The following is a 24,388-nucleotide window of genomic DNA, read 5'->3' as shown; positions in this document are numbered from 1 at the left end:
CAGAATCATTCGGTGAAACTTCTTTCTGATCTATGCATTCAGCTAACAGAGTTAAACCATACTTTTGATTGAACAGATCTGAACACTCTTTCTGTAGAAAATGCAACTGGACATTTGGAGCGCTAAGAGCGTAGTAGTGGAAAAAGGAATATATTCAAATATAAACTACACAGAAGCATTCTGTGAAACTTCTTTCTGATCTGAGCATTCAGCTAACAGAGTTAAACCATACTTTTGATTGAGCAGTTTTGAAACACTCTGTCTGTAGAAAATGCAACTGGACATTCGTAGCGCTAAGTGGGTAATAGCGGAAAAAAGAATATGTTCAAATATAAACTACACAGAAGCATTGTATGAAACTTCTTTCTGTTCTGTGCATTCAACTAACAGAGTTGAACCTTACTTTTGATTGAGCCTTTCTGAAACACTCTTTCTGTAGAAACTGCAATTGGACATTCTGAGCGCTAAGAGGCCTCTATTGGGAAAAATAATATCTACAAATAAAAACTACACAGAAGCATTGTGTGAAACTTATTTCTGATATGTTCATTAAGCTAACAGAGTTAAACCATAATTTTGATTGCGCAGTTCTGAACACTCTTTCTGTAGAAAATGCAAGTGGACATTCGGAGCGCTAAGAGGGTAATAGTGGAAAAAGGAATATATTCAAATATAAACTACACAGCAGCATTCTGTGAAAATACTTTCTGTTCTGTGCATTCAACCAACAGAGTTGAACCTTACTTTTGATTGAGCCGTTCTGAAACACTCTTTCTGTAGAAACTGCAATTGGACATGCTAAGCGCTAAGAGGCCAACATTGGGAAAAAGAATATCTTCAAATAAAAACTACACAGATGCATTCTGTGAAACTTATTTCTGATCTGTAAATTCAGTTAACAGATATAAAACATATTTTTGATTGAGCAGTTATGAAACACTCTTTTTGTAGAAAAAGCAAGTGGAGATTCGGAGCGCTAAGAGGGTAATAGTGGAAAAAGGAATGTCTTCAAATATAAACTACACAGAATCATTCGGTGAAACTTCTTTCTGATCTGTGCATTCAGCTAACAGAGTTAAACCATACTTTTGATTGAGCAGATCTGAACACTCTTTCTGTACAAAATGCAACTGGACATTTGGAGCGCTAAGAGCGTAGTAGTGGAAAAAGGAATATATTCAAATATAAACTACACAGAAGCATTCTGTGAAACTTCTTTCTGATCTGAGCATTCAGCTAACAGAATTAAACCATACTTTTGATTGAGCAGTTTTGAAACACACTGTCTGTATAAAATGCAACTGGACATTCGTAGCGCTAAGTGGGTAATAGTGGAAAAAAGAATATGTTCAAATATAAACTACAGAGAAGCATTGTATGAAACTTCTTTCTGTTCTGTGCATTCAACTAACAGAGTTGAACCTTACTTTTGATTGAGCCGTTCTGAAACACTCTTTCTGTAGAAACTGCAATTGGACATGCTAAGCGCTAAGAGGCCTACATTGGGAAAAAGAATATCTTTAAATAAAAACTACACAGATGCATTCTGTGAAAATTATTTCTGATCGGTATATTCAGTTAACAGAGATAAAACATATTTTTGATTGAGCAGTTATGAAACAAACTTTTTGTAGAAAATGCAAGTGGAGATTCGGAGCGCTAAGATGGTAATAGTGGAAAAAGGAATGTCTCCAAATATAAACTACACAGAATCATTCGGTGAAACTTCTTTCTGATCTGTGCATTCAGCTAACAGAGTTAAACCATACTTTTGATTGAGCAGATCTGAACACTCTTTCTGTAGAAAATGCAACTGGACATTTGGAGCGCTAAGACCGTAGTAGTGGAAAAAGGAATATATTCAAATATAAACTACACAGAAGCATTCTGTGAAACTTCTTTCTGATCTGAGCATTCAGCTAACAGAGTTAAACCATACTTTTGATTGAGCAGTTTTGAAACACTCTGTCTGTAGAAAATGCAACTGGACATTCGTAGCGCTAAGTGGGTAATAGTGGAAAAAAGAATATGTTCAAATATAAACTACACAGAAGCATTGTATGAAACTTCTTTCTGTTCTGTGCATTCAACTAACAGAGTTGAACCTTACTTTTGATTGAGCCGTTCTGAAACACTCTTTCTGTAGAAACTGCAATTGGACATTCTGAGCGCTAAGAGGCCTATATTGGGAAAAAGAATGTCTACAAATAAAAACTACACAGAAGAATTGTGTGAAACTTCTTTCTGTTCTGTTTGTTCAACTAAAAGAGTTGAACCTTAGTTTTGATTGAGCTGTTCTGAAACACTCTTTCTGTAGAAAATGCAAGTGGAGATTCGCAGCGCTAAGAGGGTAATAGTGGAAAAAGGAATGTCTCCAAATATAAACTACACAGAATCATTCTGTGAAACTTCTTTCTGATCTGTGCATTCAGCTAACAGAGTTAAACCATACTTTTGATTGAGCAGATCTGAACACTCTTTCTGTACAATATGCAACTGGACATTTGGAGCGCTAAGAGCGAATTAGTGGAAAAAGGAATATATTCAAATATAAACTACACAGAAGCATTCTGTGAAACTTCTTTCTGATCTGAGCATTCAGCTAACAGAGTTAAACCATACTTTTGATTGAGCAGTTTTGAATCACACTGTCTGTAGAAAATGCAACTGGACATTCGTAGCGCTAAGTGGGTAATAGTGGAAAAAAGAATATGTTCAAATATAAACTACACAGAAGCATTGTATGAAACTTCTTTCTGTTCTGTGCATTCAACTAACAGAGTTGAACCTTACTTTTGATTGAGCCGTTCTGAAACACTCTTTCTGTAGAAACTGCAATTGGACATTCTGAGCGCAAAGAGGCCTATATTGGGAAAAAGAATGTCTACAAATAAAAACTACACAGAAGAATTGTGTGAATCTTCTTTCTGTTCTGTTTGTTCAACTAAAAGATTTGAACCTTAGTTTTGATTGAGCCGTTCTGAAACACTCTTTCTGTAGAAAATGCAAGTGGAGATTCGGAGCGCTAAGAGGGTAATAGTGGAAAAAGGAATGTCTCTAAATATAAACTACACAGAATCATTCTGTGAAACTTCTTTCTGATCTGTGCATTCAGCTAACAGAGTTAAACCATACTTTTGATTGAGCAGATCTGAACACTCTTTCTGTTGAAAATGCAACTGGACATTTTGAGCGCTAAGAGAGTAGTAGTGGAAAAAGGAATATATTCAAATATAAACTACACAGAAGCATTCTGTGAAACTTCTTTCTGATCTGAGCATTCAGCTAACAGAGTTAAACCATACTTTTGATTGAGCAGTTTTGAAACACTCTGTCTGTAGAAAATGCAACTGGACATTCGTAGCGCTAAGTGGGTAATAGCAGAAAAAAGAATATGTTCAAATATAAACTACACAGAAGCATTGTATGAAACTTCTTTCTGTTCTGTGCATTCAACTAACAGAGTTGACCCTTACTTTTGATTGAGCCTTTCTGAAACACTCTTTCTGTAGAAACTGCAATTGGACATTCTGAGCGCTAAGAGGCCTCTATTGGGAAAAATAATATCTACAAATAAAAACTACACAGAAGCATTGTGTGAAACTTATTTCTGATATGTTCATTAAGCTAACAGAGTTAAACCATAGTTTTGATTGCGCAGTTCTGAACACTCTTTCTGTAGAAAATGCAAGTGGACATTCGGAGCGCTAAGAGGGTAATAGTGGAAAAAGTAATATATTCAAATATAAACTACACAGTAGCATTCTGTGAAAATTCTTTCTGTTCTGTGCATTCAACCAACAGAGTTGAACCTTACTTTTGATTGAGCCGTTCTGAAACACTCTTTCTGTAGAAACTGCAATTGGACATGCTAAGCGCTAAGAGGCCAACATTGGGAAAAAGAATATCTTCAAATAAAAACTACACAGATGCATTCTGTGAAACTTATTTCTGATCTGTAAATTCAGTTAACAGAGATAAAACATATTTTTGATTGAGCAGTTATGAAACACTCTTTTTGTAGAAAAAGCAAGTGGAGATTCGGAGCGCTAAGAGGGTAATAGTGGAAAAAGGAATGTCTTCAAATATAAACTACACAGAATCATTCGGTGAAACTTCTTTCTGATCTGTGCATTCAGCTAACAGAGTTAAACCATACTTTTGATTGAGCAGATCTGAACACTCTTTCTGTAGAAAATGCAACTGGACATTTGGAGCGCTAAGAGCGTAGTAGTGGAAAAAGGAATATATTCAAATATAAACTACACAGAAGCATTCTGTGAAACTTCTTTCTGATCTGAGCATTCAGCTAACAGAGTTAAACCATACTTTTGATTGAGCAGTTTTGAAACACACTGTCTGTAGAAAATGCAACTGGACATTCGTAGCGCTAAGTGGGTAATAGTGGAAAAAAGAATATGTTCAAATATAAACTACACAGAAGCATTGTATGAAACTTCTTTCTGTTCTGTGCATTCAACTAACAGAGTTGAACCTTACTTTTGATTGAGCCGTTCTGAAACACTCTTTCTGTAGAAACTGCAATTGGACATTCTGAGCGCAAAGAGGCCTATATTGGGAAAAAGAATGTCTACAAATAAAAACTACACAGAAGAATTGTGTGAAACTTCTTTCTGTTCTGTTTGTTCAACTAAAAGAGTTGAACCTTAGTTTTGATTGAGCCGTTCTGAAACACTCTTTCTGTAGAAAATGCAAGTGGAGATTCGGAGCGCTAAGAGGGTAATAGTGGAAAAAGGAATGTCTCTAAATATAAACTACACAGAATCATTCTGTGAAACTTCTTTCTGATCTGTGCATTCAGCTAACAGAGTTAAACCATACTTTTGATTGAGCAGATCTGAACACTCTTTCTGTTGAAAATGCAACTGGACATTTGGAGCGCTAAGAGAGTAGTAGTGGAAAAAGGAATATATTCAAATATAAACTACACAGAAGCATTCTGTGAAACTTCTTTCTGATCTGAGCATTCAGCTAACAGAGTTAAACCATACTTTTGATTGAGCAGTTTTGAAACACTCTGTCTGTAGAAAATGCAACTGGACATTCGTAGCGCTAAGTGGGTAATAGCGGAAAAAAGAATATGTTCAAATATAAACTACACAGAAGCATTGTATGAAACTTCTTTCTGTTCTGTGCATTCAACTAACAGAGTTGAACCTTACTTTTGATTGAGCCTTTCTGAAACACTCTTTCTGTAGAAACTGCAATTGGACATTCTGAGCGCCAAGAGGCCTCTATTGGGAAAATTAATATCTACAAATAAAAACTACACAGAAGCATTGTGTGAAACTTATTTCTGATATGTTCATTAAGCTAACAGAGTTAAACCATAATTTTGATTGCGCAGTTCTGAACACTCTTTCTGTAGAAAATGCAAGTGGACATTCGGAGCGCTAAGAGGGTAATAGTGGAAAAAGGAATATATTCAAATATAAACTACACAGTAGCATTCTGTGAAAATACTTTCTGTTCTGTGCATTCAACCAACAGAGTTGAACCTTACTTTTGATTGAGCCGTTCTGAAACACTCTTTCTGTAGAAACTGCAATTGGACATGCTAAGCGCTAAGAGGCCAACATTGGGAAAAAGAATATCTTCAAATAAAAACTACACAGATGCATTCTGTGAAACTTATTTCTGATCTGTAAATTCAGTTAACAGAGATAAAACATATTTTTGATTGAGCAGTTATGAAACACTCTTTTTGTAGAAAAAGCAAGTGGAGATTCGGAGCGCTAAGAGGGTAATAGTGGAAAAAGGAATGTCTTCAAATATAAACTACACAGAATCATTCGGTGAAACTTCTTTCTGATCTGTGCATTCAGCTAACAGAGTTAAACCATACTTTTGATTGAGCAGATCTGAACACTCTTTCTGTAGAAAATGCAACTGGACATTTGGAGCGCTAAGAGCGTAGTAGTGGAAAAAGGAATATATTCAAATATAAACTACACAGAAGCATTCTGTGAAACTTCTTTCTGATCTGAGCATTCAGCTAACAGAGTTAAACCATACTTTTGATTGAGCAGTTTTGAAACCCACTGTCTGTATAAAATGCAACTGGACATTCGTAGCGCTAAGTGGGTAATAGTGGAAAAAAGAATATGTTCAAATATAAACTACAGAGAAGCATTGTATGAAACTTCTTTCTGTTCTGTGCATTCAACTAACAGAGTTGAACCTTACTTTTGATTGAGCCGTTCTGAAACACTCTTTCTGTAGAAACTGCAATTGGACATGCTAAGCGCTAAGAGGCCTATATTGGGAAAAAGAATGTCTACAAATAAAAACTACACAGAAGAATTGTGTGAAACTTCTTTCTGTTCTGTTTGTTCAACTAAAAGATTTGAACCTTAGTTTTGATTGAGCCGTTCTGAAACACTCTTTCTGTAGAAAATGCAAGTGGAGATTCGGAGCGCTAAGAGGGTAATAGTGGAAAAAGGAATGTCTCTAAATATAAACTACACAGAATCATTCTGTGAAACTTCTTTCTGATCTGTGCATTCAGCTAACAGAGTTAAACCATACTTTTGATTGAGCAGATCTGAACACTCTTTCTGTTGAAAATGCAACTGGACATTTTGAGCGCTAAGAGAGTAGTAGTGGAAAAAGGAATATATTCAAATATAAACTACACAGAAGCATTCTGTGAAACTTCTTTCTGATCTGAGCATTCAGCTAACAGAGTTAAACCATACTTTTGATTGAGCAGTTTTGAAACACTCTGTCTGTAGAAAATGCAGCTGGACATTCGTAGCGCTAAGTGGGTAATAGCAGAAAAAAGAATATGTTCAAATATAAACTACACAGAAGCATTGTATGAAACTTCTTTCTGTTCTGTGCATTCAACTAACAGAGTTGAACCTTACTTTTGATTGAGCCTTTCTGAAACACTCTTTCTGTAGAAACTGCAATTGGACATTCTGAGCGCTAAGAGGCCTCTATTGGGAAAAATAATATCTACAAATAAAAACTACACAGAAGCATTGTGTGAAACTTATTTCTGATATGTTCATTAAGCTAACAGAGTTAAACCATAATTTTGATTGCGCAGTTCTGAACACTCTTTCTGTAGAAAATGCAAGTGGACATTCGGAGCGCTAAGAGGGTAATAGTGGAAAAAGGAATATATTCAAATATAAACTACACAGTAGCATTCTGTGAAAATTCTTTCTGTTCTGTGCATTCAACCAACAGAGTTGAACCTTACTTTTGATTGAGCCGTTCTGAAACACTCTTTCTGTAGAAACTGCAATTGGACATGCTAAGCGCTAAGAGGCCAACATTGGGAAAAAGAATATCTTCAAATAAAAACTACACAGATGCATTCTGTGAAACTTATTTCTGATCTGTAAATTCAGTTAACAGAGATAAAACATATTTTTGATTGAGCAGTTATGAAACACTCTTTTTGTAGAAAAAGCAAGTGGAGATTCGGAGCGCTAAGAGGGTAATAGTGGAAAAAGGAATGTCTTCAAATATAAACTACACAGAATCATTCGGTGAAACTTCTTTCTGATCTGTGCATTCAGCTAACAGAGTTAAACCATACTTTTGATTGAGCAGATCTGAACACTCTTTCTGTAGAAAATGCAACTGGACATTTGGAGCGCTAAGAGCGTAGTAGTGGAAAAAGGAATATATTCAAATATAAACTACACAGAAGCATTCTGTGAAACTTCTTTCTGATCTGAGCATTCAGCTAACAGAGTTAAACCATACTTTTGATTGAGCAGTTTTGAAACACACTGTCTGTAGAAAATGCAACTGGACATTCGTAGCGCTAAGTGGGTAATAGTGGAAAAAAGAATATGTTCAAATATAAACTACACAGAAGCATTGTATGAAACTTCTTTCTGTTCTGTGCATTCAACTAACAGAGTTGAACCTTACTTTTGATTGAGCCGTTCTGAAACACTCTTTCTGTAGAAACTGCAATTGGACATTCTGAGCGCAAAGAGGCCTATATTGGGAAAAAGAATGTCTACAAATAAAAACTACACAGAAGAATTGTGTGAAACTTCTTTCTGTTCTGTTTGTTCAACTAAAAGAGTTGAACCTTAGTTTTGATTGAGCCGTTCTGAAACACTCTTTCTGTAGAAAATGCAAGTGGAGATTCGGAGCGCTAAGAGGGTAATAGTGGAAAAAGGAATGTCTCTAAATATAAACTACACAGAATCATTCTGTGAAACTTCTTTCTGATCTGTGCATTCAGCTAACAGAGTTAAACCATACTTTTGATTGAGCAGATCTGAACACTCTTTCTGTTGAAAATGCAACTGGACATTTGGAGCGCTAAGAGAGTAGTAGTGGAAAAAGGAATATATTCAAATATAAACTACACAGAAGCATTCTGTGAAACTTCTTTCTGATCTGAGCATTCAGCTAACAGAGTTAAACCATACTTTTGATTGAGCAGTTTTGAAACACTCTGTCTGTAGAAAATGCAACTGGACATTCGTAGCGCTAAGTGGGTAATAGCGGAAAAAAGAATATGTTCAAATATAAACTACACAGAAGCATTGTATGAAACTTCTTTCTGTTCTGTGCATTCAACTAACAGAGTTGAACCTTACTTTTGATTGAGCCTTTCTGAAACACTCTTTCTGTAGAAACTGCAATTGGACATTCTGAGCGCTAAGAGGCCTCTATTGGGAAAAATAATATCTTCAAATAAAAACTACACAGAAGCATTGTGTGAAACTTATTTCTGATATGTTCATTAAGCTAACAGAGTTAAACCATACTTTTGATTGCGCAGTTCTGAACACTCTTTCTGTAGAAAATGCAAGTGGACATTCGGAGCGCTAAGAGGGTAATAGTGGAAAAAGGAATATATTCAAATATAAACTACACAGTAGCATTCTGTGAAAATTCTTTCTGTTCTGTGCATTCAACTAACAGAGTTGAACCTTACTTTTGATTGAGCCGTTCTGAAACACTCTTTCTGTAGAAACTGCAATTGGACATGCTAAGCGCTAAGAGGCCTACATTGGGAAAAAGAATATCTTCAAATAAAAACTACACAGATGCATTCTGTGAAACTTATTTCTGATCTGTAAATTCAGTTAACAGAGATAAAACATATTTTTGATTGAGCAGTTATGAAACACTCTTTTTGTAGAAAATGCAAGTGGAGATTCGGAGCGCTAAGAGGGTAATAGTGGAAAAAGTAATGTCTTCAAATATAAACTACACAGAATCATTCGGTGAAACTTCTTTCTGATCTGTGCATTCAGCTAACAGAGTTAAACCATACTTTTGATTGAGCAGATCTGAACACTCTTTCTGTAGAAAATGCAACCTGACATTTGGAGCGCTAAGAGCGTAGTAGTGGAAAAAGGAATATATTCAAATATAAACTACACAGAAGCATTCCGTGAAACTTCTTTCTCATCTGAGCATTCAGCTAACAGAGTTAAACCATACTTTTGATTGAGCAGTTTTGAAACACTCTGTCTGTAGAAAATGCAACTGGACATTCGTAGCGCTAAGTGGGTAATAGTGGAAAAAAGAATATGTTCAAATATAAACTACACAGAAGCATTGTATGAAACTTCTTTCTGTTCTGTGCATTCAACTAACAGAGTTGAACCTTACTTTTGATTGAGCCGTTCTGAAACACTCTTTCTGTAGAAACTGCAATTGGACATTCTGAGCGCTAGGAGGCCTATATTGGGAAACAGAATGTCTACAAATAAAAACTACACAGAAGAATTGTGTGAAACTACTTTCTGTTCTGTTTGTTCAACTAAAAGAGTTGAACCTTAGTTTTGATTGAGCCGTTCTGAAACACTCTTTCTGTAGAAAATGCAAGTGGAGATTCGGAGCGCTAAGAGGGTAATAGTGGAAAAAGGAATGTCTCCAAATATAAACTACACAGAATCATTCTGTGAAACTTGTTTCTGATCTGTGCATTCAGCTAACAGAGTTAAACCATACTTTTGATTGAGCAGATCTGAACACTCTTTCTGTAGAAAATGCAACTGGACATTTGGAGCGCTAAGAGAGCAGTAGTGGAAAAAGGAATATATTCAAATATAAACTACACAGAAGCATTCTATGAAACTTCTTTCTGATCTGAGCATTCAGCTAACAGAGTTAAACCATACTTTTGATTGAGCAGTTTTGAAACACTCTGTCTGTAGAAAATGCAACTGGACGTTCGTAGCGCTAAGTGGGTAATAGTGGAAAAAAGAATATGTTCAAATATAAACTACACAGAAGCATTGTATGAAACTTCTTTCTGTTCTGTGCATTCAACTAACAGAGTTGAACCTTACTTTTGATTGAGCCTTTCTGAAACACTCTTTCTGTAGAAACTGCAATTGGACATTCTGAGCGCTAAGAGGCCTCTATTGGGAAAAATAATATCTTCAAATAAAAACTACACAGAAGCATTGTGTGAAACTTATTTCTGATATGTTCATTAAGCTAACAGAGTTAAACCATACTTTTGATTGCGCAGTTCTGAACACTCTTTCTGTAGAAAATGCAAGTGGACATTCGGAGCGCTAAGAGGGTAATAGTGGAAAAAGGAATATATTCAAATATAAACTACACAGTAGCATTCTGTCAAAATTCTTTCTGTTCTGTGCATTCAACCAACAGAGTTGAACCTTACTTTTGATTGAGCCGTTCTGAAACACTCTTTCTGTAGAAACTGCAATTGGACATGCTAAGCGCTAAGAGGCCTACATTGGGAAAAAGAATATCTTCAAATAAAAACTACACAGATGCATTCTGTGAAACTTATTTCTGATCTGTAAATTCAGTTAACAGAGATAAAACTTATTTTTGATTGAGCAGTTATGAAACACTCTTTTTGTAGAAAATGCAAGTGGAGATTTGGAGCGCTAAGAGGGTAATAGTGGAAAAAGGAATATATACAAATATAAACTACACAGAAGCATTCTGTGAAACTTCTTTCTGATCTGAGCATTCAGCTAACAGAATTAAACCATACTTTTGATTGAGCAGTTTTGAAACACTCTGTCTGTAGAAAATGCAACTGGACATTCGTAGCGCTAAGTGGGTAATAGTGGAAAAAAGTATATGTTCAAATATAAACTACACAGAAGCATTGTATGAAACTTCTTTCTGTTCTGTGCATTCAACTAACAGAGTTGAACCTTACTTTTGATTGAGCCGTTCTGAAACACTCTTTCTGTAGAAACTGCAATTGGACATTCTGAGCGCTAAGAGGCCTATATTGGGAAAAAGAATGTCTACAAATAAAAACTACACAGAAGAATTGTGTGAAACTTCTTTCTGTTCTGTTTGTTCAACTAAAAGATTTGAACCTTAGTTTTGATTGAGCCGTTCTGAAACACTCTTTCTGTAGAAAATGCAAGTGGAGATTCAGAGCCCTAAGAGGGTAATAGTGGAAAAAGGAATGTCTCCAAATATAAACTACACAGAATCATTCTGTGAAACTTCTTTCTGATCTGTGCATTCAGCTAACAGAGTTAAACCATACTTTTGATTGAGCAGATCTGAACACTCTTTCTGTAGAAAATGCAACTGGACATTTGGAGCGCTAAGAGAGTAGTAGTGGAAAAAGGAATATATTCAAATATAAACTACACAGAAGCATTCTGTGAAACTTCTTTCTGATCTGAGCATTCAGCTAACAGAGTTAAACCATACTTTTGATTGAGCAGTTTTGAAACACTCTGTCTGTAGAAAATGCAACTGGACATTCGTAGCGCTAAGTGGGTAATAGTGGAATAAAGAATATGTTCAAATATAAACTACACAGAAGCATTGTATGAAACTTCTTTCTGTTCTGTGCATTCAACTATCAGAGTGGAACCTTACTTTTGATTGAGCCTTTCTGAAACACTCTTTCTGTAGAAACTGCAATTGGACATTCTGAGCGCTAAGAGGCCTCTATTGGTAAAAATAATATCTTCAAATAAAAACTACACAGAAGCATTGTGTGAAACTTATTCCTGATATGTTCATTAAGCTAACAGAGTTAAACCATACTTTTGATTGCGCAGTTCTGAACACTCTTTCTGTAGAAAATGCAAGTGGACATTCGGAGCGCTAAGAGGGTAATAGTGGAAAAAGGAATATATTCAAATATAAACTACACAGTAGCATTCTGTGAAAATTCTTTCTGTTCTGTGCATTCAACTAACAGAGTTGAACCTTACTTTTGATTGAGCCGTTCTGAAACACTCTTTCTGTAGAAACTGCAATTGGACATGCTAAGCGCTAAGAGGCCTACATTGGGAAAAAGAATATCTTCAAATAAAAACTACACAGATGCATTCTGTGAAACTTATTTCTGATCTGTAAATTCAGTTAACAGAGATAAAACATATTTTTGATTGAGCAGTTATGAAACACTCTTTTTGTAGAAAATGCAAGTGGAGATTCGGAGCGCTAAGGGGGTAATAGTGGAAAAAGGAATGTCTTCAAATATAAACTACACAGAATCATTCGGTGAAACTTCTTTCTGATCTGTGCATTCGGCTAACAGAGTTAAACCATATTTTTGATTGAGCAGATCTGAACACTCTTTCTGTAGAAAATGCAACTGGACATTTGGAGCGCTAAGAGCGTAGTAGTGGAAAAAGGAATATATTCAAATATAAACTACACAGAAGCATTCTGTGAAACTTCTTTCTGATCTGAGCATTCAGCTAAGAGAGTTAAACCATACTTTTGATTGAGCAGTTTTGAAACACTCTGTCTGTAGAAAATGCAACTGGACATTCGTAGCGCTAAGTGGGTAATAGTGGAAAAAAGAATATGTTCAAATATAAACTACACAGAAGCATTGTATGAAACTTCTTTCTGTTCTGTGCATTCAACTAACAGAGTTGAACCTTACTTTTGATTGAGCCGTTCTGAAACACTCTTTCTGTAGAAATTGCAATTGGACATTCTGAGCGCTAAGAGGCCTATATTGGGAAAAAGAATGTCTACAAATAAAAAGTACACAGAAGAATTGTGTGAAACTTCTTTCTGTTCTGTTTGTTCAACTAAAAGAGTTGAACCTTAGTTTTGATTGAGCCGTTCTGAAACACTCTTTCTGTAGAAAATGCAAGTGGAGATTCAGAGCCCTAAGAGGGTAATAGTGGAAAAAGGAATGTCTCCAAATATAAACTACACAGAATCATTCTGTGAAACTTCTTTCTGATCTGTGCATTCAGCTAACAGAGTTAAACCATACTTTTGATTGAGCAGATCTGAACACTCTTTCTGTAGAAAATGCAACTGGACATTTGGAGCGCTAAGAGAGTAGTAGTGGAAAAAGGAATATATTCAAATATAAACTACACAGAAGCATTCTGTGAAACTTCTTTCTGATCTGAGCATTCAGCTAACAGAGTTAAACCATACTTTTGATTGAGCAGTTTTGAAACACTCTGTCTGTAGAAAATGCAACTGGACATTCGTAGCGCTAAGTGGGTAATAGTGGAAAAAAGAATATGTTCAAATATAAACTACACAGAAGCATTGTATGAAACTTCTTTCTGTTCTGTGCATTCAACTATCAGAGTTGAACCTTACTTTTGTTTGAGCCTTTCTGAAACACTCTTTCTGTAGAAACTGCAATTGGACATTCTGAGCGCTAAGAGGCCTCTATTGGGAAAAATAATATCTTCAAATAAAAACTACACAGAAGCATTGTGTGAAACTTATTCCTGATATGTTCATTAAGCTAACAGAGTTAAACCATACTATTGATTGCGCAGTTCTGAACACTCGTTCTGTAGAAAATGCAAGTGGACATTCGGAGCGCTAAGAGGGTAATAGTGGAAAAAGGAATATATTCAAATATAAACTACACAGTAGCATTCTGTGAAAATTCTTTCTGTTCTGTGCATTCAACTAACAGAGTTGAACCTTACTTTTGATTGAGCCGTTCTGAAACACTCTTTCTGTAGAAACTGCAATTGGACATGCTAAGCGCTAAGAGGCCTACATTGGGAAAAAGAATATCTTCAAATAAAAACTACACAGATGCATTCTGTGAAACTTATTTCTGATCTGTAAATTCAGTTAACAGAGATAAAACATATTTTTGATTGAGCAGTTATGAAACACTCTTTTTGTAGAAAATGCAAGTGGAGATTCGGAGCGCTAAGAGGGTAATAGTGGAAAAAGGAATGTCTTCAAATATAAACTACACAGAATCATTCGGTGAAACTTCTTTCTGATATGTTCATTAAGCTAACAGAGTTAAACCATACTTTTGATTGCGCAGTTCTGAACACTCTTTCTGTAGAAAATGCAAGTGGACATTCGGAGCGCTAAGAGGGTAATAGTGGAAAAAGGAATATATTCAAATATAAACTACACAGAAGAATTCTGTGAAAATTCTTTCTGTTCTGTGCATTCAACCAACAGAGTTGAACCTTACTTTTGATTGAGCCGTTCTGAAACACTCTTTCTGTAGAAACTGCAATTGGACATGCTAAGCGCTAAGAGGCCAACATTGGGAAAAAGAATATCTTCAAATAAAAACTACACAGATGCATTCTGTGAAACTTATTTCTGATCTGTAAATTCAGTTAACAGAGATAAAACATATTTTTGATTGAGCAGTTACGAAACACTCCTTTTGTAGAAAATGCAAGTGGAGATTCGGAGCGCTAAGCGGGTAATAGTGGAAAAAGGAATGTCTTCAAATATAAACTACACAGAATCATTCGGTGAAACTTCTTTCTGATCTATGCATTCAGCTAACAGAGTTAAACCATACTTTTGATTGAACAGATCTGAACACTCTTTCTGTAGAAAATGCAACTGGACATTTGGAGCGCTAAGAGCGTAGTAGTGGAAAAAGGAATATATTCAAATATAAACTACACAGAAGCATTCTGTGAAACTTCTTTCTGATCTGAGCATTCAGCTAACAGAGTTAAACCATACTTTTGATTGAGCAGTTTTGAAACACTCTGTCTGTAGAAAATGCAACTGGACATTCGTAGCGCTAAGTGGGTAATAGCGGAAAAAAGAATATGTTCAAATATAAACTACACAGAAGCATTGTATGAAACTTCTTTCTGTTCTGTGCATTCAACTAACAGAGTTGAACCTTACTTTTGATTGAGCCGTTCTGAAACACTCTTTCTGTAGAAACTGCAATTGGACATGCTAAGCGCTAAGAGGCCTACATTGGGAAAAAGAATATCTTTAAATAAAAACTACACAGATGCATTCTGTGAAAATTATTTCTGATCGGTATATTCAGTTAACAGAGATAAAACATATTTTTGATTGAGCAGTTATGAAACACACTTTTTGTAGAAAATGCAAGTGGAGATTCGGAGCGCTAAGATGGTAATAGTGGAAAAAGGAATGTCTCCAAATATAAACTACACAGAATCATTCGGTGAAACTTCTTTCTGATCTGTGCATTCAGCTAACAGAGTTAAACCATACTTTTGATTGAGCAGATCTGAACACTCTTTCTGTAGAAAATGCAACTGGACATTTGGAGCGCTAAGACCGTAGTAGTGGAAAAAGGAATATATTCAAATATAAACTACACAGAAGCATTCTGTGAAACTTCTTTCTGATCTGAGCATTCAGCTAACAGAGTTAAACCATACTTTTGATTGAGCAGTTTTGAAACACTCTGTCTGTAGAAAATGCAACTGGACATTCGTAGCGCTAAGTGGGTAATAGTGGAAAAAAGAATATGTTCAAATATAAACTACACAGAAGCATTGTATGAAACTTCTTTCTGTTCTGTGCATTCAACTAACAGAGTTGAACCTTACTTTTGATTGAGCCGTTCTGAAACACTCTTTCTGTAGAAACTGCAATTGGACATTCTGAGCGCTAAGAGGCCTATATTGGGAAAAAGAATGTCTACAAATAAAAACTACACAGAAGAATTGTGTGAAACTTCTTTCTGTTCTGTTTGTTCAACTAAAAGAGTTGAACCTTAGTTTTGATTGAGCTGTTCTGAAACACTCTTTCTGTAGAAAATGCAAGTGGAGATTCGCAGCGCTAAGAGGGTAATAGTGGAAAAAGGAATGTCTCCAAATATAAACTACACAGAATCATTCTGTGAAACTTCTTTCTGATCTGTGCATTCAGCTAACAGAGTTAAACCATACTTTTGATTGAGCAGATCTGAACACTCTTTCTGTACAATATGCAACTGGACATTTGGAGCGCTAAGAGCGAATTAGTGGAAAAAGGAATATATTCAAATATAAACTACACAGAAGCATTCTGTGAAACTTCTTTCTGATCTGAGCATTCAGCTAACAGAGTTAAACCATACTTTTGATTGAGCAGTTTTGAATCACACTGTCTGTAGAAAATGCAACTGGACATTCGTAGCGCTAAGTGGGTAATAGTGGAAAAAAGAATATGTTCAAATATAAACTACACAGAAGCATTGTATGAAACTTCTTTCTGTTCTGTGCATTCAACTAACAGAGTTGAACCTTACTTTTGATTGAGCCGTTCTGAAACACTCTTTCTGTAGAAACTGCAATTGGACATTCTGAGCGCAAAGAGGCCTATATTGGGAAAAAGAATGTCTACAAATAAAAACTACACAGAAGAATTGTGTGAATCTTCTTTCTGTTCTGTTTGTTCAACTAAAAGATTTGAACCTTAGTTTTGATTGAGCCGTTCTGAAACACTCTTTCTGTAGAAAATGCAAGTGGAGATTCGGAGCGCTAAGAGGGTAATAGTGGAAAAAGGAATGTCTCTAAATATAAACTACACAGAATCATTCTGTGAAACTTCTTTCTGATCTGTGCATTCAGCTAACAGAGTTAAACCATACTTTTGATTGAGCAGATCTGAACACTCTTTCTGTTGAAAATGCAACTGGACATTTTGAGCGCTAAGAGAGTAGTAGTGGAAAAAGGAATATATTCAAATATAAACTACACAGAAGCATTCTGTGAAACTTCTTTCTGATCTGAGCATTCAGCTAACAGAGTTAAACCATACTTTTGATTGAGCAGTTTTGAAACACTCTGTCTGTAGAAAATGCAACTGGACATTCGTAGCGCTAAGTGGGTAATAGCAGAAAAAAGAATATGTTCAAATATAAACTACACAGAAGCATTGTATGAAACTTCTTTCTGTTCTGTGCATTCAACTAACAGAGTTGACCCTTACTTTTGATTGAGCCTTTCTGAAACACTCTTTCTGTAGAAACTGCAATTGGACATTCTGAGCGCTAAGAGGCCTCTATTGGGAAAAATAATATCTACAAATAAAAACTACACAGAAGCATTGTGTGAAACTTATTTCTGATATGTTCATTAAGCTAACAGAGTTAAACCATAGTTTTGATTGCGCAGTTCTGAACACTCTTTCTGTAGAAAATGCAAGTGGACATTCGGAGCGCTAAGAGGGTAATAGTGGAAAAAGTAATATATTCAAATATAAACTACACAGTAGCATTCTGTGAAAATTCTTTCTGTTCTGTGCATTCAACCAACAGAGTTGAACCTTACTTTTGATTGAGCCGTTCTGAAACACTCTTTCTGTAGAAACTGCAATTGGACATGCTAAGCGCTAAGAGGCCAACATTGGGAAAAAGAATATCTTCAAATAAAAACTACACAGATGCATTCTGTGAAACTTATTTCTGATCTGTAAATTCAGTTAACAGAGATAAAACATATTTTTGATTGAGCAGTTATGAAACACTCTTTTTGTAGAAAAAGCAAGTGGAGATTCGGAGCGCTAAGAGGGTAATAGTGGAAAAAGGAATGTCTTCAAATATAAACTACACAGAATCATTCGGTGAAACTTCTTTCTGATCTGTGCATTCAGCTAACAGAGTTAAACCATACTTTTGATTGAGCAGATCTGAACACTCTTTCTGTAGAAAATGCAACTGGACATTTGGAGCGCTAAGAGCGTAGTAGTGGAAAAAGGAATATATTCAAATATAAACTACACAGAAGCATTCTGTGAAACTTCTTTCTGATCTGAGCATTCAGCTAACAGAGTTAAACCATACTTTTGATTGAGCAGTTTTGAAACACACTGTCTGTAGAAAATGCAACTGGACATTCGTAGCGCTAAGTGGGTAATAGTGGAAAAAAGAATATGTTCAAATATAAACTACACAGAAGCATTGTATGAAACTTCTTTCTGTTCTGTGCATTCAACTAACAGAGTTGAACCTTACTTTTGATTGAGCCGTTCTGAAACACTCTTTCTGTAGAAACTGCAATTGGACATTCTGAGCGCAAAGAGGCCTATATTGGGAAAAAGAATGTCTACAAATAAAAACTACACAGAAGAATTGTGTGAAACTTCTTTCTGTTCTGTTTGTTCAACTAAAAGAGTTGAACCTTAGTTTTGATTGAGCCGTTCTGAAACACTCTTTCTGTAGAAAATGCAAGTGGAGATTCGGAGCGCTAAGAGGGTAATAGTGGAAAAAGGAATGTCTCTAAATATAAACTACACAGAATCATTCTGTGAAACTTCTTTCTGATCTGTGCATTCAGCTAACAGAGTTAAACCATACTTTTGATTGAGCAGATCTGAACACTCTTTCTGTTGAAAATGCAACTGGACATTTGGAGCGCTAAGAGAGTAGTAGTGGAAAAAGGAATATATTCAAATATAAACTACACAGAAGCATTCTGTGAAACTTCTTTCTGATCTGAGCATTCAGCTAACAGAGTTAAACCATACTTTTGATTGAGCAGTTTTGAAACACTCTGTCTGTAGAAAATGCAACTGGACATTCGTAGCGCTAAGTGGGTAATAGCGGAAAAAAGAATATGTTCAAATATAAACTACACAGAAGCATTGTATGAAACTTCTTTCTGTTCTGTGCATTCAACTAACAGAGTTGAACCTTACTTTTGATTGAGCCTTTCTGAAACACTCTTTCTGTAGAAACTGCAATTGGACATTCTGAGCGCCAAGAGGCCTCTATTGGGAAAATTAATATCTACAAATAAAAACTACACAGAAGCATTGTGTGAAACTTATTTCTGATATGTTCATTAAGCTAACAGAGTTAAACCATAATTTTGATTGCGCAGTTCTGAACACTCTTTCTGTAGAAAATGCAAGTGGACATTCGGAGCGCTAAGAGGGTAATAGTGGAAAAAGGAATATATTCAAATATAAACTACACAGTAGCATTCTGTGAAAATACTTTCTGTTCTGTGCATTCAACCAACAGAGTTGAACCTTACTTTTGATTGAGCCGTTCTGAAACACTCTTTCTGTAGAAACTGCAATTGGACATGCTAAGCGCTAAGAGGCCAACATTGGGAAAAAGAATATCTTCAAATAAAAACTACACAGATGCATTCTGTGAAACTTATTTCTGATCTGTAAATTCAGTTAACAGAGATAAAACATATTTTTGATTGAGCAGTTATGAAACACTCTTTTTGTAGAAAAAGCAAGTGGAGATTCGGAGCGCTAAGAGGGTAATAGTGGAAAAAGGAATGTCTTCAAATATAAACTACACAGAATCATTCGGTGAAACTTCTTTCTGATCTGTGCATTCAGCTAACAGAGTTAAACCATACTTTTGATTGAGCAGATCTGAACACTCTTTCTGTAGAAAATGCAACTGGACATTTGGAGCGCTAAGAGCGTAGTAGTGGAAAAAGGAATATATTCAAATATAAACTACACAGAAGCATTCTGTGAAACTTCTTTCTGATCTGAGCATTCAGCTAACAGAGTTAAACCATACTTTTGATTGAGCAGTTTTGAAACCCACTGTCTGTATAAAATGCAACTGGACATTCGTAGCGCTAAGTGGGTAATAGTGGAAAAAAGAATATGTTCAAATATAAACTACAGAGAAGCATTGTATGAAACTTCTTTCTGTTCTGTGCATTCAACTAACAGAGTTGAACCTTACTTTTGATTGAGCCGTTCTGAAACACTCTTTCTGTAGAAACTGCAATTGGACATGCTAAGCGCTAAGAGGCCTATATTGGGAAAAAGAATGTCTACAAATAAAAACTACACAGAAGAATTGTGTGAAACTTCTTTCTGTTCTGTTTGTTCAACTAAAAGATTTGAACCTTAGTTTTGATTGAGCCGTTCTGAAACACTCTTTCTGTAGAAAATGCAAGTGGAGATTCGGAGCGCTAAGAGGGTAATAGTGGAAAAAGGAATGTCTCTAAATATAAACTACACAGAATCATTCTGTGAAACTTCTTTCTGATCTGTGCATTCAGCTAACAGAGTTAAACCATACTTTTGATTGAGCAGATCTGAACACTCTTTCTGTTGAAAATGCAACTGGACATTTTGAGCGCTAAGAGAGTAGTAGTGGAAAAAGGAATATATTCAAATATAAACTACACAGAAGCATTCTGTGAAACTTCTTTCTGATCTGAGCATTCAGCTAACAGAGTTAAACCATACTTTTGATTGAGCAGTTTTGAAACACTCTGTCTGTAGAAAATGCAACTGGACATTCGTAGCGCTAAGTGGGTAATAGCAGAAAAAAGAATATGTTCAAATATAAACTACACAGAAGCATTGTATGAAACTTCTTTCTGTTCTGTGCATTCAACTAACAGAGTTGAACCTTACTTTTGATTGAGCCTTTCTGAAACACTCTTTCTGTAGAAACTGCAATTGGACATTCTGAGCGCTAAGAGGCCTCTATTGGGAAAAATAATATCTACAAATAAAAACTACACAGAAGCATTGTGTGAAACTTATTTCTGATATGTTCATTAAGCTAACAGAGTTAAACCATAATTTTGATTGCGCAGTTCTGAACACTCTTTCTGTAGAAAATGCAAGTGGACATTCGGAGCGCTAAGAGGGTAATAGTGGAAAAAGGAATATATTCAAATATAAACTACACAGTAGCATTCTGTGAAAATTCTTTCTGTTCTGTGCATTCAACCAAAAGAGTTGAACCTTACTTTTGATTGAGCCGTTCTGAAACACTCTTTCTGTAGAAACTGCAATTGGACATGCTAAGCGCTAAGAGGCCAACATTGGGAAAAAGAATATCTTCAAATAAAAACTACACAGATGCATTCTGTGAAACTTATTTCTGATCTGTAAATTCAGTTAACAGAGATAAAACATATTTTTGATTGAGCAGTTATGAAACACTCTTTTTGTAGAAAAAGCAAGTGGAGATTCGGAGCGCTAAGAGGGTAATAGTGGAAAAAGGAATGTCTTCAAATATAAACTACACAGAATCATTCGGTGAAACTTCTTTCTGATCTGTGCATTCAGCTAACAGAGTTAAACCATACTTTTGATTGAGCAGATCTGAACACTCTTTCTGTAGAAAATGCAACTGGACATTTGGAGCGCTAAGAGCGTAGTAGTGGAAAAAGGAATATATTCAAATATAAACTACACAGAAGCATTCTGTGAAACTTCTTTCTGATCTGAGCATTCAGCTAACAGAGTTAAACCATACTTTTGATTGAGCAGTTTTGAAACACACTGTCTGTAGAAAATGCAACTGGACATTCGTAGCGCTAAGTGGGTAATAGTGGAAAAAAGAATATGTTCAAATATAAACTACACAGAAGCATTGTATGAAACTTCTTTCTGTTCTGTGCATTCAACTAACAGAGTTGAACCTTACTTTTGATTGAGCCGTTCTGAAACACTCTTTCTGTAGAAACTGCAATTGGACATTCTGAGCGCAAAGAGGCCTATATTGGGAAAAAGAATGTCTACAAATAAAAACTACACAGAAGAATTGTGTGAAACTTCTTTCTGTTCTGTTTGTTCAACTAAAAGAGTTGAACCTTAGTTTTGATTGAGCCGTTCTGAAACACTCTTTCTGTAGAAAATGCAAGTGGAGATTCGGAGCGCTAAGAGGGTAATAGTGGAAAAAGGAATGTCTCTAAATATAAACTACACAGAATCATTCTGTGAAACTTCTTTCTGATCTGTGCATTCAGCTAACAGAGTTAAACCATACTTTTGATTGAGCAGATCTGAACACTCTTTCTGTTGAAAATGCAACTGGACATTTGGAGCGCTAAGAGAGTAGTAGTGGAAAAAGGAATATATTCAAATATAAACTACACAGAAGCATTCTGTGAAACTTCTTTCTGATCTGAGCATTCAGCTAACAGAGTTAAACCATACTTTTGATTGAGCAGTTTTGAAACACTCTGTCTGTAGAAAATGCAACTGGACATTCGTAGCGCTAAGTGGGTAATAGCGGAAAAAAGAATATGTTCAAATATAAACTACACAGAAGCATTGTATGAAACTTCTTTCTGTTCTGTGCATTCAACTAACAGAGTTGAACCTTACTTTTGATTGAGCCTTTCTGAAACACTCTTTCTGTAGAAACTGCAATTGGACATTCTGAGCTCCAAGAGGCCTCTATTGGGAAAATTAATATCTACAAATAAAAACTACACAGAAGCATTGTGTGAAACTTATTTCTGATATGTTCATTAAGCTAACAGAGTTAAACCATAATTTTGATTGCGCAGTTCTGAACACTCTTTCTGTAGAAAATGCAAGTGGACATTCGGAGCGCTAAGAGGGTAATAGTGGAAAAAGGAATATATTCAAATATAAACTACACAGTAGCATTCTGTGAAAATACTTTCTGTTCTGTGCATTCAACCAACAGAGTTGAACCTTACTTTTGATTGAGCCGTTCTGAAACACTCTTTCTGTAGAAACTGCAATTGGACATGCTAAGCGCTAAGAGGCCAACATTGGGAAAAAGAATATCTTCAAATAAAAACTACACAGATGCATTCTGTGAAACTTATTTCTGATCTGTAAATTCAGTTAACAGAGATAAAACATATTTTTGATTGAGCAGTTATGAAACACTCTTTTTGTAGAAAAAGCAAGTGGAGATTCGGAGCGCTAAGAGGGTAATAGTGGAAAAAGGAATGTCTTCAAATATAAACTACACAGAATCATTCGGTGAAACTTCTTTCTGATCTGTGCATTCAGCTAACAGAGTTAAACCATACTTTTGATTGAGCAGATCTGAACACTCTTTCTGTAGAAAATGCAACTGGACATTTGGAGCGCTAAGAGCGTAGTAGTGGAAAAAGGAATATATTCAAATATAAACTACACAGAAGCATTCTGTGAAACTTCTTTCTGATCTGAGCATTCAGCTAACAGAGTTAAACCATACTTTTGATTGAGCAGTTTTGAAACCCACTGTCTGTATAAAATGCAACTGGACATTCGTAGCGCTAAGTGGGTAATAGTGGAAAAAAGAATATGTTCAAATATAAACTACAGAGAAGCATTGTATGAAACTTCTTTCTGTTCTGTGCATTCAACTAACAGAGTTGAACCTTACTTTTGATTGAGCCGTTCTGAAACACTCTTTCTGTAGAAACTGCAATTGGACATGCTAAGCGCTAAGAGGCCTATATTGGGAAAAAGAATGTCTACAAATAAAAACTACACAGAAGAATTGTGTGAAACTTCTTTCTGTTCTGTTTGTTCAACTAAAAGATTTGAACCTTAGTTTTGATTGAGCCGTTCTGAAACACTCTTTCTGTAGAAAATGCAAGTGGAGATTCGGAGCGCTAAGAGGGTAATAGTGGAAAAAGGAATGTCTCTAAATATAAACTACACAGAATCATTCTGTGAAACTTCTTTCTGATCTGTGCATTCAGCTAACAGAGTTAAACCATACTTTTGATTGAGCAGATCTGAACACTCTTTCTGTTGAAAATGCAACTGGACATTTTGAGCGCTAAGAGAGTAGTAGTGGAAAAAGGAATATATTCAAATATAAACTACACAGAAGCATTCTGTGAAACTTCTTTCTGATCTGAGCATTCAGCTAACAGAGTTAAACCATACTTTTGATTGAGCAGTTTTGAAACACTCTGTCTGTAGAAAATGCAACTGGACATTCGTAGCGCTAAGTGGGTAATAGCAGAAAAAAGAATATGTTCAAATATAAACTACACAGAAGCATTGTATGAAACTTCTTTCTGTTCTGTGCATTCAACTAACAGAGTTGAACCTTACTTTTGATTGAGCCTTTCTGAAACACTCTTTCTGTAGAAACTGCAATTGGACATTCTGAGCGCTAAGAGGCCTCTATTGGGAAAAATAATATCTACAAATAAAAACTACACAGAAGCATTGTGTGAAACTTATTTCTGATATGTTCATTAAGCTAACAGAGTTAAACCATAATTTTGATTGCGCAGTTCTGAACACTCTTTCTGTAGATAATGCAAGTGGACATTCGGAGCGCTAAGAGGGTAATAGTGGAAAAAGGAATATATTCAAATATAAACTACACAGTAGCATTCTGTGAAAATTCTTTCTGTTCTGTGCATTCAACCAACAGAGTTGAACCTTACTTTTGATTGAGCCGTTCTGAAACACTCTTTCTGTAGAAACTGCAATTGGACATGCTAAGCGCTAAGAGGCCAACATTGGGAAAAAG

The sequence above is a fragment of the Symphalangus syndactylus genome, chromosome 12 (assembly GCF_028878055.3).
Source record: "Symphalangus syndactylus isolate Jambi chromosome 12, NHGRI_mSymSyn1-v2.1_pri, whole genome shotgun sequence".
NCBI lineage: Eukaryota > Metazoa > Chordata > Mammalia > Primates > Hylobatidae > Symphalangus > Symphalangus syndactylus.
Note: the sequence above shows the minus strand (reverse complement) of the source record.